Source organism: Macaca mulatta, chromosome 2 (assembly GCF_049350105.2).
Source record: "Macaca mulatta isolate MMU2019108-1 chromosome 2, T2T-MMU8v2.0, whole genome shotgun sequence".
Classification (NCBI taxonomy): Eukaryota; Metazoa; Chordata; class Mammalia; order Primates; family Cercopithecidae; genus Macaca; species Macaca mulatta.
The window spans coordinates 92,848,538-92,865,479 of NC_133407.1; the positions used below are offsets into that span (position 1 = coordinate 92,848,538).

General features: G+C 34.9%; 1 pseudogene; it reads left to right on the plus strand.

Annotated features, from left to right (window-relative positions):
• The first annotated feature begins 2,539 nt into the window (after nucleotides 1-2,539).
• LOC100429234 (actin, cytoplasmic 1 pseudogene) overlaps nucleotides 2,540-16,942 on the plus strand; it is a 28,099-nt pseudogene continuing 13,696 nt past the window's right edge.

Below are 16,942 nucleotides of genomic sequence, written 5' to 3' on the forward strand. Positions count from 1 at the left end.
GGGTTATATCACTAGTAGTTTGCACTAATAGTTTCATATAAAACGTTTGACAGCCAAAAATGAAAATACATGATCATATATAGGCCAGTTAGAAAATCTCAAAACATTTGAAAAGTAGACAGACAGCATACAAATTTATATATGTATATATATATAGTCTATTTGAAAATTATAAAATCCTGTCTACTGGAGAGACTGTCCTTTTCCCATTGTATGTTCTTGGCACCTCTGTCAAAGATGAATTGGCTGTAAATACATGGATTTATATCTGGTTCACTAGTCTACATGTCTGTTTTAATGCCAGTACCATGCTGATTTGGGTACTATAGTAGTAGGTTTTGAAGTCAGGTAGTGTAATGCCTCCAGTTTTGTTCTTTTTGCTCAGGATTGCTTTGGCAATCCAGGGTCTCTTGCAGTTTCATATAAATTTTTGAATTTATTTTCTATTTCTATGAAGAATTTCATTGGTATTTTGATAGTGATTGCATTGAATCTATAAATTGATTTGAGTAGTAATGTCATTTTAACAATATTAATTCTTCCAATCCATGAGCATGGAATATCTTTTTTTTTATGTCCTCTTCAATTTCTTCCATCATTGTTTTATAGTTTTTGATATAGTTTAGCTCTGTATCCCCACCTAAATCTCACTGAATTTTTATTCCTAGTGTTGGAGGAGGGGCCTGGTGGGAGGTGATTTAATCATAGGGGTAGACTTCCCCTTTGCTGTTCTTGTGATAGTGAGTGAGTTCTCACGAGATCTGGTTATTTAAAAGTGTTTAGCACTTTCCCCTCCACTCTCTCTTCCTCCTTCTCCAGCCACGTAGGACATGACTCCTTCCTCTTCACCTTCCACCATGATTGTAAATTTCCTGAAGCCATGCTTCCTGTATAGCCTGTGGAACTGTGAATCAATTAAACCTGTTTTCTTTATAAATTACATGGTCTCAGGTAGTTCTTTTTTGTTGTTGTTGTTTGTTTTTTTTGAGACGGAGTCTTGCTCTGTCACCCAGCCTGGAGTGCAGTGGTGCGATCTCGGCTCACTGAAACCTCTGCCTCCCAGGTTTAAGCAATTCTCTTGCCTCAGCCTCCCAAGTAGCTGATATTACAGGCGTGTGCCACCATGCTAAGCTAAATTTTTTTGTATTTTTAGTAGAGACAGGGTTTCACCAGGCTGGTCTCGAACTCCTGACCTCCTCATCCACCCGCCTCAGCCTCCCAAAGTGCTGGGATTACTGGCATAAGCCACCATGCCTGGCTTAGGTAGTTCATTATAGTAATGTGAGAATGGACTAATACAGTTTTCCTTGTATAGATCTTTCATTTTGGTTAAATTGATTCCTAGTTTTTTAATATTCTTTGTAGCTATTGTAAATGAGATGGCTTTCTCTTTCAGATTATTTTCTGTTGGCATATATAAATGCTACTGATTTTTGTACGGTGATTTTGTATCCTACAACTTTACTGAATTCATTTATAAATTTTAACCATTTTTTTGGTGGAGTCTTTAGGTTTTTCTAAGTATAAGATCATGTTATCTGTGAACAAGGCTAATTTGACTCCACTTTTTCAATTGGAATGTCATTTTTTTTCTTCCTTTTAATTACTCTAGCCGGGGCTTCCAGTATTGTGTCAAATAAAAGTGATGAAAGTGGGCATCCTTGTCTTGTTCCAGATCTTAGAGGAAAGGCCTTCATTTTTTCCCTATTTAGTATGATGTTAGCTATGAGTCTGTCAAATATGGTCTTTCTTATTTTGAGGTGTGTTCCTTCTATACATGGTTTGTTGAGGGTTTGTATCATAACAGGATGTTGAATTTGATTAAATGCTTTTCTCTCATCTATTGAAATAATCATATGGTTTTTTTGTTCTTGTTTCTGTTAATGTGATGTATCGTATTTATTGATTTGCATATGTTTTAAGCCATCCTCACATCCCTGGGATGAATCCCACTTTATCATGGTGAATGATCTTTTTAATGTATTGTTAAATTCACTTTGTTAGTGTTTTGCTGATTATTTTTTCATCTGTGTGCATCAGTGATGTTGTCCTGGCCTATAGTTTTCTTTTGTTGTGTGCTGGGTTTTGAAATCTAAATAGTGCTGGCCTCATAGAAGGAGTTTGGAAGTGTTCTTTTCAATTTTTTGGAAGATTTTGAGAAGGATTGTTATTAGTTCTTTAAATATTTGATAAAATTCAGCAGTGTAGCCATCAGATCATTGTCTTTTCACTAGTGGATGACTTCTTGTTACGGTTTTAATCTCACTATTCATTATTGGTTTGTTGAAGTTTTCTATTTATTTATGGTTCAATGGTGATAGTTTGTATGTGTCGAAAAATTTATTCATTTCTTCTAGGTTTTCCAATTTTTTGTGTGTATAGTTGTTCATAATTGCTATGGTTTGGCTTCCCCACCCAATACAATCTTGAACTGTAACACCCACAATTCCCATGTGTCATGGGAGGAACCTGGTAGGAAGCAATTGAATTATGGTGGTGGGTATTTCCTGTGCTGTTCTTGTGAGAGTGAATAAGCCTCATGAGATCTGATGGTTTTGAAAAACGGGAGTTTCCTGCACAAGCTCTCTTGTCTTGTCTGCCACCATATGAGATGGGCCTTTTACCTGCTGCCATGATTGTGAGGCCTCCCAAACCACGTGGAGTGGTAAGTCCAATAAACCTCTTTCTTTCGTAAATTGCCCAGTCTCGAGTATGTTTTTTTTTGTTTGTTTGTATTTTTTGTAGAGAAGGGGTTTCACCATGTTAGCCAGGTTGGTCTCGAACTCCTGACCTCAAGTGATCCACCCACCTCAACCTCCCAAAGTGCTGGGATTACAGGTGTGAGCCACCGCACCCAGCCTTGGGTATACCTTTATCAGCAGAATGGAAACAAACTAATACAATAATAGTCTCTCATCATTCTTTGTTGTTGTTGTTGCTGTTTTCTATTTTGTTGTTGTTGTTGTTGTTGAGACAAGGGACAGTGTCTAGCTCTGTTGCCCAGGCTGGAGTGCAGTGGCACAATCTTGGCTCATTGCAACCTCCATCTCCCAGGTTCAGGTGATTGTTGTGGCTCAGCCTCCCAAGCAGTTGGGACTACAGGCATGTGCCACCATGCCCAGCTAATTTTTGTACTTTTAGTAGAGACGGTTTCGCCATGTTGGGAAGGCTGGTCTTGAACTCCTGACCTCAAGTGATCCACCTGCCTCGGCTTCCTAAAGTACTGGCATTATAGGCATGAGTGACCGCGCCCACCCCATGCTTTGTATTTCTATGGTCTCAGTTGTTTTCTGTTTTATTTATTTGAGTCTTTTCTCTTTTTTTCCCTAGTTTAGCTAAAAGTTTGTTAATTTTGTGTATCTTCATTTTTTTTAAAAAAAAAAAAGGCCCAACTTTTCATTTTGTTGATCATCTGTACTTTTTTTGTTTTAGTCTCAATTTTATTTATTTCTGCTCTCATCTTTATTATTTCATTCCTTCTACTAATTATGGGTTTGGCTGGTTCTTGCTTTTCTAGCTCCTTGTGGTACATTGTTAAGTTATTTATTATAAATTTAAGCATTTATTGTTATAAATTTCCCTCATAGAACTGCTTTTGTCATACCCCATAGGTTTTGGTATGTTGTATTTCCAGTTTCTTTTGTTTCAATAAATTTTTAAATTTCCTTCTTAATTTCTTCATTGTCCCATTGGTTGCCCAGGAGCATTTTGCCTAATTTGTGTAGTTTCCAACATTCCTCTTGTTATTGATTTCTAATTTAATTCAATTATTGTTCAGAAAAAAATACTTAATATGAGTTCTACTTTTTTGAATTCCTTGAGAAATGTTTTGTAGCCTAATATATGATCTATTCTGCAGAATGTTCCATGAACTGATGAGAAAAATGTGTATTCTACAGCAGTTGGGTTAAATGTTCTGTATATGTCAATTAGGCCTATTAGGTCTAGTGTGTAGTTTCACTCCAATGTTTCTTTGCTGATTTTTCTGTCTGGATGATCTGTCCATTGCTGAAAGTGGGATGTTGAAATCTACAATTACCGTTTTGCAATCTCTCTCTTTATATCTATTAATGTTCACTTTATATACTTGGAGCTCCAGTGTTAGATGGATAAATATTTGTAATTGTTATATCCTTTGCTGAGTTTACCCCTTTATCATCTTACAATGACCTTGTTTCTTTTAACAGTCTTTGATTTTTAGTCTATCTACTTCTGCTCCTTTTTGGTTTACAGTTGCATAGAATATCTTTTTCTACCCTTTTGCTTTCAGACTATTTATGCCTTTATAGGTGAGGTGGGTTTTTTGTAGGCAGCATATACTTGAAACTTGTTTATTTTTCAACCATAGTATGCCTTTTAATTAGAAAACTGAATTCATTTACATTTAATGTCATTCTTGATAAGTAAGTACCTACTACTGCTGTTTTGTTGCTTGGTTTTTGGTTGTTTTTTAACTCGTCTCTTCCATTTTAACTGTCTTCTTTTGTGGTTAAGTGATTTTTCTCTAGTAGTATGTTTTAATTTGTTGCTTTTTATTTTTAGTGAATCTATTATAGGTTTTTATATTGTGGTTACCATGAGGCTTACATAAAATATCTTATGTATATAACAAGTTATTTTAAAGAGATGACAACTTATCTTAGATCAAAAGAAAGGAATAGAAACAAATTTTTAAAAAAGAAAAATTTCTATACTCTATCCCCCTACATTTTGGTTTTAGTTGCCTGAGTTTATATTATTTTTATATTACCTATCTCAACAGATTGCTATAGCTATCATTGTTTTTCATAGATTTGAAGATGGGACTTTCATCACAGGACTCTGTGCAGACCCTCCCCTGTACTAGCCTGGAGCTTGGTAGCTCTGCTGTATGAACAATCACTGCAGTTTGGCTCTCAGGAAGCCACATCTCTAGGGGAAGGGGAGGAGCAATACATCAAGGAAGCACCCTTGGAACAAAAGAATCTGAATAGCAGCCCTTGAGTCCCAGATCTTCCCTCTGACATAGTCCGCCCAAATGAGAAGGAACTAGAAAAACAATTCTGGTAATATGACAAAACAAGATTCTTTACTACTCCCAAAAGATCACACTAGCTCATGAGCAATGGATCCAAACCAAGAAGAAATCCCTGAATTGCCAGAAAAAGAATTCAGAAGGTCGATTATTAATTAAGCTAATCAAGGAGGCACTAGAGAAAGGTGAAATTCAACTTAATGAAATTTAAAAAAAAAGAAAGAAAATGATACAAGATATAAAGGGAAAGCCCTTCAGTGAAATTAGATGGCATCAATAAAAAACAATCACAGTTTCTGGAAATGAAGGATACACTTGAGAAATGCAAAATACACTATTAATTCTCCGTAATGGAACCAAACAAACAAAAGAAATAACTTCAGAGCTCAAAGACCAGGTTTTCAAATTAACCCAATTGAACAAACACAAAGAAAAAATAATTTTAAAAAATGAACAAAGCCTCCAAGAGTCTGGGATTATGTTAAATGACCAAACCTAAGAATAATTAGTGTTCCTGAGGAAGAAGAGAAATCTAAAAGTTTGGAAAATTTATTTGAGAGAATAATCGAGGAAAACATCCCTGGCCTTGCTAGAGATCTAGACATTCAAATACAAGAAGCTCAAAGAACACCTGGGAAATTTCACAAAATGATCATCATCTAGGTATATAGTCATCAGGTTATCTAAAGTCAAGATGAAGGAAAGAAAGAATCTTAAGAGCTGTGAGACAAAATCATCAAGTAACCCATAGAGGAAAGCCTATCACATTAACAGCAGATTTCTCAGCAGAAACCCTATAAGCTAGAAAGGATTGAGGCCCTATTGTTAGCATCCTTAAACAAAATAATTATCAGTCAAGAATTTTGTATCCAGGGAAACTAAGCTTCATAAATGAGGGAAAGATACAGTCTTTTTCAGACAGACAAATGCTGAAAGAATTCACCACTACCAAGTCAGCATTATAAGAACTGCTAAAAGGAGCTCTAAATCTTGAAACAAGTCCTCAAAATACACCAAAATAGAACCTCCTGAAAGCATAAATCTCACAGGACCTATAAAACAAAACCACAACTTTAAAAAAAAGGTATTCAAGCAACAAATATCATGATGAATAGAATAGTACCTCACATCTCAATCCTAACATTGAATGTAAATGGCCTAAGTGTCCCACTTAAAAGATGCAAAATGGCAGAATGGATAAGAATTCACCAACCAAATATATGCTGTCTTCAAGAGACTCACCTAACATATAAGGACTCACATAAACTTAAGGTAAACCGAAAAGATATTCCATGCAAATGGACACCAAAAATGAGCAGGAGTAGCTATTCTTACATCAGATAAAACTAACTTTAAAGCAAAAGCAGTTAAAAAAGACAAAGAGGGACATTATATACTGATAAAAGGACTAGTCCAACACGAAAATATCACAGTTCTGTATACATATATGCACCTAACACTAGAGCTCCCAAAATTTATAAAACAATTACTACTAGACCTAAGAAATGAGATAGGGACACAGAAAAGTGGGGGACTTCAATACTCCACTGACAGCACTAGACAGGTCATTAAGACAGTCAACAAAGAAATAATGGATTTAAACTATACCCTAGAACAAATGGACTTAACAAGTAATTACAGAACATTCTACCCAACAACTGCAGAATATACATTCTATTAATCAGCACATGGGACATTCTTCAAGACAGGCCATATGATAGGCCACAAAACAAGTCTCAACAAATTTAAGAAAATTAAAATTATATGAAGTATTATCTCAGACCACAGTGGAATAAAATTGGAAATTAACCACAGAAGGAATCCTCAGAACCATGCAAACACATGGAATTTAAATAATCTGCTCCTGAAAAATCACTGGGTCAAAAATGAAATCAAGATGGAAATATAAAAAATTCTTTCAACAGAACAATAATAGTGACATGACCTATCAAAACCCCTGGAATACAACAAAGGCAGTGCTAAGAGGAAAGTTCATAGCCATACATCAAAAAGTCTGAAAGAGCACAAACAGACAATCTAAGGATACATCTCAAGCAACTAGAGAAACGAAAACAAACCAAACCCAAATCCAGCAGTAGAAAAGAAATAACCAAGATCAGAGCAGCACTAAATAAAATTGAAACTAAAAAAAAAAAAAAAAAAAGATAAATACAAAAGATAAATGAAATGAAAAGCTGCTTCTTCGAATAGATAAGTAAAATTGATAGACCATTAGCAAGATTAAGAAGGAAGAGGGAAGATCCAAATGAGCTCAATTAGAAACAAAATGGGAGATATTACAACCAATACCACAAAAATACAAAAGATCATTCAAGGCTACTATGAACAAGCATAAACTAGAAAACCTAGAAGACACATATAAGTTCCTGAAATATACAGTCCTCCTAAACTAGGAAGAAATAGAAACTCTGAACAGACCGATAATAAGCAGTGAGATTGAAATGGTAATTTAAAAATTACCAACAAAAACAAGTTTGGGACCAGATGGATTTGCAGCTGAATTCTACTGGATATTCAAAGAAGAATTAGTACCAGTCTTATTGGCACTATTCCACCAGATAGAGATAGAGATTCTATGAAGTCAGTCTCACCCTAACGCCGCCTCACCTAAAACTACAGACCAACATCCCTGATGAATATAGATGCAGAAATACTTAACAAAATACTAACTGAATCAAACAGCATATCAAAAAGATAATCTACCATGATCAAGTGGGTTTCATACCAGGGATGCAGGGATGGTTTAACACACACAAGTCAATAAATATGATACACTACATAAATAGAATTAAAAACAAACATTACATGATCATCTGAACTGACACAGAAAAAGCATTTGACAAAATCTAGCATCTCTTTAGGATTAAAACCCTTAGCAAAGTCAGCACAGAAGAACATACCTTAATGTAATAAAAGCCATCTATGACAAGCCCAGAGCCAACCTAATACTGAATGATTCTGCACCTGAATCAATACAGAATATTGATTCTACTCATCCATACATGCTCATGGATGAGTAAAACCAATATTGTGAAAATGACCATACTGCCAAAAGCAATCTATAAATTCCAAGCAATTTCCATTAAAATGCCACCATCATTCTTCACAGAACTAGAAAAAAATCCTAAAATTCATTGGCAACCAAAAAAGTTGAAAGCATTCCCCCTACGAACTGGAGTAAGACAAGGATGCCCACTCTCACCACTTCTATTCAACATAGTATCGGAACTCCTAGCCAGAGCAAACAGACAAGAGAAAGAAATAAAGGGCATCCAAATTGATAAAGAGGAAGTCAAACTGTTGCTGTTTGCTGATGATATGACTATATACCTAGAAAATCCTAAAGACTTCTCCAAAAAGCTCCTTTTTGATAAATGAATTCAGCAAAGTTTCAGGATACAAAATCAATACACACAAATCAGAAGCTCTGCTATACACCGATGGTGACTAAGCTGAGAATCAAGAACTCAATCCCTTTTACAATAGCTGGAAAAAAAAAAAAAAAAAAGCTAAAATACTTAGGAATATATTAAATACCTAACCAAGGAGGTGAAAGACCTCTACAAGGAAAACTACAAAACACTGCTGAAAGAAATCATAGATGACACAAACAAACGAAAGCACATCCCATGCTCATGATGGGTAGAATCAATATTGTGAAAATGACCACACTGCCAAAAGCAATCTACAAATTCAATGCAATGCCCATCAAAATACCGCCATCATTTTTCACAGAACTAGAAAAAACATACTAAAATTCATTTAGAACCAAAAAAGAGCCCGCATAGCAAAAGCAAGAAGCAGCAAAAAGAACAAATCTGGAGGCATCACATTACCTGACTTTATACTATAAGGCCATGGTCACCAAAACAGCATGATACTGGTATAAAAATAGGCACATAGACCAACGGAATAGAATAGAGAATCCAGAAATAAAGCCAAATACTTACAGCCAACTGATATTCAACAAAGCAAACAAAAACATACAATAGGGAAAGGAGACCCTATTCAACCAACGGTTCTGGGATAATTGGCAAGCCACATGTAATAGAATGAAACCGGATCCTCATCTCTCACCTTATACAAAAATCAACTCAAGATGGATCAAAGACTTAAATTTAAGACCTGAAACCATTAAAAATTTTAGAAGATAACTTTGGAAAAACCCTTCTAGACACTGGCTTAGGCAAAGACTTCATGATCAAGAACCCGAAAGCAAATGCAATAAAAACAAAATTAAATAGATGGGACTTAATTAAAAAGCTTTTGTACAGCAAAAGAAATGATCAGCAGAGTACACAGACAACCCACAGAGTGGGAGAAAATCTTCACAATCTATACATCTGACAAAGGACTAATATCCAGAATCTACAAGGAACTCAAACAAGTCAGCAGTAAAAAACAAAACAAAACAAAACAAAAATCCCATCAAAAAGTGGGCTAAGGACATGAATAGACAATTCTCAAAAGAAAATATACAAATCGGCAACAAACATATGAAAAAATGTTCAATATCGCTAATGATCAGGGAAAAGCAAATCAAAACCACAGTGCAATACCACCTTACTCCTGCAAGAATGGCCATGTTCAAAAAATTAAAATATAATAGATGTTGGTGTGGATGTGGTAAAAAGGGAACACTTCTACACTGCTGCTGGGAATATAAACTAGTACAACCACTATGGAAAACAGTGTGGAGATTCTTCAAAGAAATAAAAGTAGAACTATCATGTGACTCAGCAATCCCACTTTTGGATATTTACCCAGAGGAAAAGAAGTCATTACACAAAAAAGATACTTGCACAGGCATGTTTATAGCACCACAACTCGCAATTGCAAAAATATGGAACCAGCCCAATTGCCCATCAGTCAATGATTGGTTAAAGAAATTGTGGTATATATGTACCATGGAATACTGCCTAGCCATAAAAGGAACAAAATAGTGGCATTCACAGTAACCTGGAAGTAATTGGAGACCATTATTCTAAGTGAAGTGACTCAGGAATGGAAAACCAAACATCGTATGTTCTCACTCATAAGTGGGAGCTAAGCTATGAGGATGCAGAGGCATAAGAATGATACAATGGACTTTGAGGCCTTGGGGGAAAAGGTAGGAGTGGGGTAAGTGATAAAAGATTACACATTGGGTACAGTGTACACTGCTCGGGTGATGGGTGCACAAAAATCTCAGAAATCGCCACTAAAGAACTTATTCGTGTAATCAAACACCACCTGTTCCCCAAAAATCTATTGAAATAAAAAATAAATTTTTAAAAATGCTTAACATCTCTAACCACCAGGGACATGCAAATCAAAATCACAATGAGATATCACCTTGTACCTGTTAGAGTGGACGTTATCAAAAAGATGATAGATAAGTGTTGCTGCAGATGTGGATGAAAGGGAGCCTTTGTACATTTTGTGGGAATGTTAATTCATGGAGCCATTTTGGAAACAGTATGGAGGTTCCTCCAAAAACTAAAAATAGAATTACTATATGATTCAGCATTACTACTACTGGGTATATATCTAAAGGAAGTGAAATTAATATGTAAATGAAATACCTGTACCCCCAAGTTTATTGCCACACTATTCACAATAGCCAAGATATGGAACCAATCTGAGTGTCCAGCAACAGATGAATAATTTTTTTTGTTTTGAGACAGAGTCTTGCCCTGTTGCCCAGGCTGGAGTGCAATGGCATGATCTCAGCTCACTGCAACTTCTGCCTCCCGGGTTGAAGTGATTCTCCTGCCTCAGCCTCCCGAGTAGCTGGGATTACAGGTGCGCACCACCACGCCTGGTTATTTTTGTGTATCTTTAGTAGAGAATGGGTTTCACCACGTTGGCCAGGCTAGTCTCGAACTCCTGACCTTGTGATCCACCCACCTCAGCCTCCCAAAGTTCTGGGATTACAGGTGTGAGCCACAGCACCTGGCCGAATGAATTTAAAGTTATATATATATATATGTATGTGTATATATATGTATACATATATACACACACACACAATGAAATACTAAGCCATAAAAAGCAGAAAAGTTCGCACCAACATGAGTCATTCTAGAGGACGTTGTGTTAAGTGAACAAGCTAGGCACAGAAAGACAAATATCATGTAGTCTCACTCATATTTGGTATCTAAAAAAATCACAGAGTAGAATGATAGTTACCGGAAGTTGAGTGGGGTGAAAAGGGTGGAGAGAGAAAGGGGAAACGTTGGTGTGAGCGTATAAAGTTCCAGTTAGACAGGAGGAATAAGTTCTGGTGATGTTTTGCACAGTAGGGTGACTTCAGTTAGTAATAACGTATTGTATATTTCAAAAATTTCTAAAAAAGTGGATTTTAAATGTTCTCACCACAAAAAAGTGGTAAGTATGTGAGGTGATGGATACGCTAATTGGTCTAATTTGCTTTCTCCACAATGTATACATGCATTAATACATCACATTGTACCCCAAAACATATACAATTGTTATTTATCAATTAAAAATTAAGAAAAATCATTTAAGCTCTTCCCTATTTCTGATTAAATCTAGAATCTGCACTACTTGGTGGAAGCCTGCTTCCTTTGCTTCACTTTCACTCTAGATGGCAGCAGCAGAACAAAATAGAAGAGAAAAATCTGTTCTCACTGAGATGTATTCCTCGTCTACTATGTAAAAAAAAATCTCAGAATGTTATTAGAAACAAAATATACCACTAAAAATTTTTCTTTCATTATAGAAATACTTTAACAGTATTTCAATTATTAAAAATCAATGTACAGATGTCTTCATAATTGTTCATCTTGTCAGGACACTGATAATAAGATATTTACAGAAATTTTTTATAACAATATTTCCTTAAACAGTCACTGCTTATATTAACAGATTTACACTTGAAGGCTAAGATGTCATGTTTTAATATCAAATATACTTTTTAAATTGATGGAAACATCTTATAAGGGCTAAATAATTGAAGGGATAACAGAAATTATCTGGGTGAATATATTACAGAAATAAAACTTTAACATTTCTCTAACAACCATGCTTTTAAAGTTATTTCAAATACAAATATACACATGAAACTGGATTTAAATATATTAAAATTATAGCTTATAAGCATTTAAAAAGAAATAATTTTATTGTAAAACAACATTTTCCACCATCACACTTTAAACTGTGAGGATTTATGATCCAAGAGAATTTGTAGATGAGATTGCAGAAACACTGGAAACATTTTAAAAACAAAGAGACCTGGAAAGGAACCAAGAGATTAAAAGAAGGATGCAAGTTATAATTTTCAAAAAGGGACTTCCTTTTGAAAATATAGTTTATTTTTCTTGACATCATAGCCTCACAAAACTCCAGTCTAAACAGAATTCACGAGAGCTTAGAAAATAGAATTGTCCAGGTTTTGTGCCTTATGGCTCTAGAAGGTGCAATTCATGCCTCTATACTCATAGATTTATGTATTTATTAAGACAATTTTCCTGCAGAGGGCATCAAAATATCTTGGAGAAGGGTTATCTTTTTCCAAATTACACAAAGGTGCTATTTGGACTAATGGTGGCAGTGTTATCAGGAGTCAGAATGGCTTCACTAAATTAAAGCCCTGCCAAACTAAAACTTCCCGCCTTGTGCTAGAATTATTGGCCTGATAAATAAGAATTTATTAACCAGAGCCTTCAGATTATCATTGCCCAATCAATTATTTAACCAGATAGATGGAGAGGCAGCATAGAATAGTGTCAAGGAAGCAGGCTCTGGAGTGGAGATCTTAGTTGGATTTCTAGCTCTGTCATTTACTCATAGGCCCTGCTTATGTTTATGTGAATTGGAAAGCAGCTTGGCATCATGTGATTGGAACATTAATTTTTAAATTTTCTTTATCTAAGCATTGCATTCAAGAAATTTAACCTGAGGGAAAAATCAGGAAGGTGGAAAAAGCTTTATGCACAAAGAAGTTCATCACTGTATGATTTATAATAATGAACAACCTGAAAATGAGGTACAACAGGGAAATGGTTAAGTGAATTACAAAATACAGTAAGATTCAGTAATCAAATGAACATTTATCAAAGGTTTACGACATGCCATGTATTCTGCTAGGCACTGGAGATTCAGCCTGGAACAAGATAGATACGGAATCTGACCTTCCTATGATAATTTAACGTCAACTTAAAGAAAGCAAGAGGCAAGCCCTTATAAGAGCATACTATCCACTATACGGTTTATATATGGATATATGTATATGTGTGTATATGCAGAAAAAATACTAGAAGAAAATAAATCAAAATGTTAACAATTTTTAGGTCTTTTGTTATAATAATTTTTATACACTTTTCAATATTTTCTACAATGAGAATGTTACTGTTTTATTTATACAAAATGGCATTTTACCAAAGGTAGGCTACAAAAGAAAAAAAAATTTAATAATGTACTTAAAAGTCAAGGTCACTTGAGAGTACAGAAAATCCCTTCAGATATAAAGACAAATTACATTGTCTTTTTTTGTATTTTGATTTCCATCACAGTGTCCCTTTGCAAAGCTCATTTCCTCTCTAGCATTTGGAAGGCCTGTCTGTTCTTACGCAGGGAAGGAATGTGAATGCCAGCAGCGCATTCCACCCTGGTGACACAAGGGGGTGCACAGGCCCTGCTTCCAAATGTTTCCCTTTGTCTATTTGGAAAGAAGAGGGGAAAAAAACCTGACATTTGATTTGGTGACTAATTAAAATGTTTTAATAGGCTTATGTATACAGTTCACAGCGCATTTCTAACCTGAGAGATCTTTGAGAGCACGATCCTGTGTGCAAACCACTCCGACTTCCTCACATTTATTTCACAAGAAAAAATATTGCAGGAGAATGAGTGGCCTTTTAAAGCACAATTAGTAAAACTGGAGATAATACATAATATAATAATACATACAATAATACAAATAATATGGTCTAATTTTTTTATTTAAATGTATTATATGAATAAATAGAAAAATCTGGAAAGAGGTATGCCAAAGTATTAAGTCATCATCCTTGAAAGCTGGATGATAGGATTTTTTTATTACCTTCCTCCTATGTAGGTACATTTTATAATTTTTGTGCACAATGAATAAAAATTTGATTTTAAAATAAGAAAAATAAATGAGTACTCCCAAATAAGTACCAGTTCTTATGATCCTTATTAATTAAATAAATGTAAATTGCTACAAATCACCCAGAGATATGGTAACAATATAGCCCTATCTGCCAAAGACAATTTCACTTTGTAACTGTTGTTCTGATATAACTGTGAATAATGCCCCTTTCATTCCAAAACTCTGAATAAGTCACCCTACATGTATATTTTTAAATTTTTACCCCTAGCAAGTTGTGCCACTTTTGTCCTTATATCAGCAGGTTGCTTCCAATCCAAAGGATCTCAATCCTTCTCTCTACTAATATGCTAAGATGCAAGGCTAGTCCAGAAATCCTGAGATTCTCATGGTTACACCAGGGTCAGCATGGGCCAGGGTATACCCCAAGACCCATCCAAATCAGTCAAGACAGAATATTTTTGAGGCCCATCTTAACCCCTTGGCTGAAGTGCCTTTAAGGCACCCTACCAGCAGGACATCTTCTGACATGTATTTTGAGACAGAACCCTGGCACTACTATGAGAGAGAATATTTTTCAAAGTACTACTATACATGTAAAATCAATGATCCTACTGCCTTGGTTAAAATTCCTTGAATTAGAAGTAACAAACATGCTCAAATAACAAGTGAAAATGAAAAATTTGCAATTAATCTAAGGGTATCTCCCAACATTTAGTACATGGAGTCTGGCCAGGCTCTGGGTCTTAATTTCTAAGAGACAGAATCTAGTTGATTCAGTACAATGAATGGATTGGTTCCTCCTGGATTAGGTGTCCACCCTAATTCTGTCAGTTATGGCCAGGGAGCGAGGGAATAACAGTAATGAAATGGTCTACCCATGTGAATTAGGAAACGAGAATGTAGTCTGGGTAGATAGCCTCATCAAAATCTGCTTGTTAGCTTTCCCTCCTTCACAGAGAACTGGACAAGCTTCTCCTCTTCAATGACATACTCTGACTACATAGGCAGAAAAGAAGGAGCTTTTACCTGCACATCAGAAGTATTGTGATGATACCTCCAATGATACCCTCAACCATAGTTTTCAGCACAGCTGCCTTGTAGTTTCTTAATTCTATTGCCAACTTCCAAGGGAACTGGGACCATAGTCCTTCTCCACTTTCTCCATACTTTACATCCTATGATAAGGAGTCATGAGGAAGTTTCAGGTCACCCATCTGAAGAGCAAAATCTTTATTCTTTTGCTTTTTCATCCGTTCACTCATGTAACAAACATTTATTGCATTTCTATCAATTGTCAGGACCTGTACTTAGTGCTGTGGGCAGAGATAAGACATGGTCCTTATTCACAGGCATTCACAATGTACTAAGAGAGTCAAAGAGATAAAAGAATAATTATGTTACAATGTGATATGACATACAACAGAAGTATATATAGAGTGTGCTAAGTGCAGAGTAAAAGGATCTAAATCATCCCTTTGAGAAATTAAGAAAGGCATCAAAAAGGTGATTATATTCTATTTGGATGTTGAAAAAAAAAGACTTTTCTTCATGGAGATGAAGAGGAAGTTTCCCAGCTAAAATACAACAATAATAAATAGCTACCATATCCTTAATATTTACTGCATATAGAGACACTCTGACATATGGTGTACATGGATTATCTCATTTAAACTTTACAGCCCAACTGGTCTGCTTGTCATACCATTGCCCATATATATCTCAGGACCCGCCAACCATTTAGAACAGAACTACAAGCACACAGGGACTTTAATAAATGACAACGAATCAACTGAAAATATTCCATGTTAATATGTATGAAAACAAGAGCTTTTATCTACTGCTGATGGAAGTATAACTTCCTCGAGGACAATTTGTCAATGTGCATCAAATTACTCCTAGAAATTTGTCTTAAGGAGATAACTGAGAATTTAGGCAAGGTTATAACTACAAGTATGTTCATCGCAGTATTTTTCTTTTCTAATTTTTTTCTTTTTTTCCGTATCTCCTCAAATTCCTTTTACCACATCACAGTATTTTTATAACAATCTAAATTGAAATTGTCCAACAATATCACAAAAAGATGGTATAGAAGCATATTTATTTAGTATAAAGATGTCCATAACAAGTTTTTAATATTCAATATATAAACAGAATATATAAAATGGTCTCTATTTTACTTTATAACTGAATATATACAAATATGTGTATATAAATTTAAAATGTATACATATTTTTAAATGTGTAACTGTCTTTATAGACATGTATTTTATTGTACATATGTTTAGTTTATATATGTGTATATATATATATTTATATGAAGCACTGGAAAGAGATACACTAATTCAGTAATTTTTCTGGCCAAAAATTTGGAGATTGGATAACCTTTCCTTTGGTTTATCTCTATTTTCAAATTTTTCTACAATAAGATCATATTACTTAATCAAATAAACAAAAATGAGATCTTACAGTGCTATTGACAAGAATTTATAATTTAGTCATTTGTTTACATTTGCCAAGCCAAGAAACAAGATCTTAAGGTATGAGCTACACTCAACATAAAATAACTTGGTATTTATATAGGAGTGGCATCTCTGAAAATTGTTTTTGCATCTTTGAACACTATTTTCATAGAGATTACTCACATATCCAAATTATCCTATTCCAATAAAGGTGAAGAATCCAAAAAGGAAGAAGTTTCCAATCTGCCACTGATCAGTAATTTGAGCTTTGGTGAGTCACTTAACCTCTCTGGGCTTCAGGGTGATTATCTATAAAAAAAGGAACAAAAACCTATCTTAGCAGTTCTTATAAGGATTGAGCAAATATACTTG